The sequence below is a fragment of the Poecilia formosa genome, unplaced genomic scaffold (assembly GCF_000485575.1).
Source record: "Poecilia formosa unplaced genomic scaffold, Poecilia_formosa-5.1.2 Scaffold597, whole genome shotgun sequence".
NCBI lineage: Eukaryota > Metazoa > Chordata > Actinopteri > Cyprinodontiformes > Poeciliidae > Poecilia > Poecilia formosa.
In genome coordinates this window covers 66,969-71,326 of record NW_006800536.1, presented here as the reverse complement: position 1 = coordinate 71,326, position 4,358 = coordinate 66,969, and positions in this window count along the sequence as shown.

Here is a 4,358-nt window from a genome sequence, read left to right as displayed (position 1 = left end):
ACATGAAAACATGGCGCCGACCCAAACAGTCTAAATGCTTTCTTCATCCTCATGTGAAGAAAATTTGTGGTTTTCCAAAAACCTGTTTTCCTTTTTGACCAAATCTGATATAATCTGGAAATAAATATCAGGAGGAAAGAGAATAAAGTGACACCCAGAGCCGCTCCGCTCCATGAAAGCTGTGGGTCTGTCAGAGTTTTCCTCCCATCCGGACTCAGGCCCGGTCCAAACGCTCCACACAGACTCTGTGTGAGGAGTCCTGTGGTTGGTCAGAGGTTTGTTTGAGTGTTTTATGCAGAATTATTTATATTTTCTCTTCATCTCGTCCCTTCCACTGAATGAATGCAATGAGGAATTTTCTATGTCTAAAAACTCCTAGATGGAAATTATTTTATAATCTGTCATCATGTCGACGGTCCATCCAGATTATCTGTCCTCAGACCGGAGAGAATCTGTCCAGCTGAGAAGTGAAGAACTACATCAACTAGAGCAGAGCCTCAAACAAATCAAAGTCATGAATGTGGTAACAGAGCCAGTCACAGCTAAACATGTCGATAAAACTCCCCATCAAACTGTAAAAACATGAACAATGTGTTGGAAGAGTCCTTCGTTCAGGATGCGTCGCGCTGCAGCCTCCGTCTGCTCCTGCAGCCTCCGTCTGCTCCTCCGTCTGCTCCTCCCGTCTGCTCCTGTAGCCTCCGTCTGCTCCTCCGTCTGCTCCTGTAGCCTCCGTCTGCTCCTCCATCTGCTCCTCCATCTGCTCCTGCAGCCTCCGTCTGCTCCTCCGTCTGCTCCTGCAGCCTCCGTCTGCTCCTCCGTCTGCTCCTGCAGCCTCCGTCTGCTCCTCCGTCTGCTCCTCCGTCTGCTCCTGTAGCCTCCGTCTGCTCCTGCAGCCTCCGTCTGCTCCTCCGTCTGCTCCCTCCGTCTGCTCCTCCGTCTGCTCCTGCATGGCTGCTTGATTCTGATTCTGAGGAATTTTCCCAGGATACAGATGAAAACTGCTTTGATTTTATTGATATAATAATATTTATGCACACAAATGTTTTCTATTTTGTATCTCTGTTATAGATCTAGAGTCACTGAAGGGGGCGCCGTCTGCAGATGGGGGACCATGAACTCCTCCTTACATGCTTTGGTTCACATGTGTCAAATTTAAGGCCCGGGGGCCAAATCTGGGCCGCCGTAGTGTTTTATGTGGCCCCAAGACTCCATGATGTTTTTCAACAGGTTGTTGATGAAAATTAGAATTTATTCTCATTCAACCTGGTTAAATGATAATCAAATCTAAGAAGAAACGTTCCCAGCTCTCCTCTGAGTGTTTCAGGGTGTGTGTGTGTGTGTGCGTGTGTGTGTGTGTGTGTCACATACAGCAGCTGCTTTAACTCTCTCTGTTTGTCCGCCTGCAGTCAGAAACTGAGGCGAGACGCAACATTAAGATGTGAAACGAGGGAAAAAGGAGAGAAACTGTGGGAGCGACAGCCGGCCATCGACTTTCTGCAGCCGAGGAAGGAGGGAAGAAAACAAATTAGGAGAAAAGAGAGGAGGATGAAGGAGGGACCTCATGTTGATCCGCCTGGGCAGACATGAATACCAACGAACCGGCAGGAAAACCTGCTGCAGCTGGACAGCAGGACGTTTAACTGAAGCTTAACCTCTGACCTTCAGGTGGCTCCACAGGCCACGCCCACTGCGCTCTGATCACAGGAACCACAGAAGAAGAACTCTGGATGAGAAGCTTTGATCAGCTCAGTTCAGTCCCAATGAGGCGAGTGAATCTGAACCAGCAGGACTGAACTGGGGAACCAGCAGGACTGAACTGGGGAACCAGCAGGACTGAACTGGGGAACCAGCAGGACTGAACTGGGGAACCAGTAGGGCTGAACTGGGGAACCAGCAGGACTGAACTGGGGAACCAGTTCTGTGCTTCACTTTGTTTCACCGTGTCTGTTATTATAATTATTAATGTTGGATTGGATTAAACCAGGAAGCCACCATTTAATGTCCGCCATTTTGACTGATGGTGTAAAAAAAGAGGGAAATCCCATCATGATCAATTTTTAAAATAATAACATATTCAGCTGCTTTTAACTTTCATTCAGTTTAATTAAAATTAAAAACAAGCTGACCAGAGAAACTCCACAGTTTAAATCAAACCAGCAGTTTTTTACAGTTTGTTCTTCTAAACTGACAGTTAAATGTGTTTTCCTGGTTTCTCTGTCATTCTGTTGCAGCTTTGCAGCACACAGAGCCGTTCCTCTTCCAGAGCCTCACATTTAAACCTCTGAAGCTGCAGAGAGGGTTCATTAAGACAGAAAAGGAATGAAGCAACAACTGGAGTCGGAGACGCTGCGGCTCTCCAGGTATAATTAGCTGCATTGATTGCAGAGCACTCCACCGCTCTTCCAAATGGCTCCAGCTAACATCCGTCTCCTCCTGCGACTCTGAAATATTTTAAACGCTCTTTGTGTTTCCTGTTTGTGTTTGCAGAGCATCGTCATTTATATCCTGACATGTGGATGCAGAAAGGATCCCTGCATCAGCAGCTCAGAGGTCGTCTGAGGCCAAACCTGCAGCTCTTCAGACCGGATCTTCGTCCTCACGGCCACAACGAACACATGAGGTCCAAACCGACAGATCAACCAGGAAAACTGACTCCTGAATGTGAGCAGAGTGAATTCTCACAGCAGACAGGAGATGTCCGGCTTCCAGCTCATAATGATCAGATTTCTGTCTCTAACAGGAGTTTAATGAAAACAGTCAACATCTGCTTTATTATCTCTTATTTTTATTAAATCCATGTCTTAGATTCTGCCTAATTATTTTCCCTGAGAAAAAAAGTGGAACTAATATAATTTGATTCTGATTAGAGATTGAATAACAGAGGGAGACGCTACATCTGTTAGGATCCTGACAGATCCTGGTTTGTTCTTTATTTTATTTTTCAGTTTTTCCTTTTATTTTTACTTCAGTTCTTCTTAGTGATTCTAGTTATGGTCTTTTCTTATTCGCTGTAGGTTTTATCATGTTTCTTATGTCCAGTTATTCATTTCCCAGTTCTACTGAAACACCTCTTTCTCAGTCACTCCTTGCTGGTTCCTCCCAATCTTCCCCAGTTTTCCTGCATCCTCACCGTGTTTTCCTGGATTTTCTTTGTTTATTATTTTTGTTTGACATTGGCTTCGTGTATTTTTGTAAGTTTTGTTCTTTTTTATTATTACATTTGCTGCTCAACATCTCGATTCTGCTGCATTTGGATCCGTCTGTAAACACTCGTCATGACGAAATCTGCGCTGAGCGGTTTTACCAGATCACACACCATTCAGGGGAAAATAATATAATTTATGATCAATATGTGTCTTTTGTCCAGTGAAGTGGAGGTCATCATCCCTGTTCTCCATGTCAGATGCTTCTCTACGGGCCGTTTGTAAAGTTATAAATCAATATTAACGTCAGTCATTTTTATCCTGTTAAAACAGAAAAATGGAGGTTTCACCATGTCATTCATTCATTTATACATGTCACAGTTTCAAACTGAACATTTAGTTCTAGTTTAAATGTTTGGCTCTAAATTAAAATATTAACTATTTAGCTAATATAAAAATTCACTTGCTGATAACCAGAAGTGTACTATCAAAATAAAAGCTTGGTGTTGAGAACCTCTTCATAAACTCCTGCTGCTGAGTCTGAATGCTTCAGCGCTGATTTGTCGCTGTAAATCCGTTAAACGCCTTTAAAACGGCTCATCAGAGAAAAGAGGAAAAGAATCGATGATGAAGAGGAGAGAGGAAGGAGTTCATAAAGAGGTTCAGAAGAGTCAGCTTTTATTTTGGTAGTCCAATTCCAGTTATCGGCAAGTGAATTTACATATTAGCTAAATATTTAGCCAATTAAATATCTAGTTTGAAAATGAGACAATAATAAATAAATGAACATGGAGGAAAGATGAACCCCTGTTTCTCTTATGACAGATGAAATTATTGCTGTTAAATTATGACTGCAACTTTACAAATCATCACAACTTCCTGTTGCTGCACAGCAGGGAACATCGTTTCCTTTTTATTTGACCCTGAATTCATTGTAACGATTTTGTTTTATTATTTGGCTTGTAGCAGCTTTGAGCTGTTTGATTGGCCTGGAGAAGTTTTATTTTACCGTAACCTGTCAGCTGCAGTGAAATAGGAGCTTCATGTCCACCAGGTACAACGGGTCTGTCCTTCTGTCGGTCTGTCCTTCTGTTGGTCTGTCCTTCTGTCGGTCTGTCGTTCTGTCGGTCCGTCCTTCTGTCGGTCCGTCGTTCTGTCCTCCTGTCGGTCTGTCCTTCTGTCGGTCTGTCCTTCTGTCGGTCTGTCGTTCTGTCG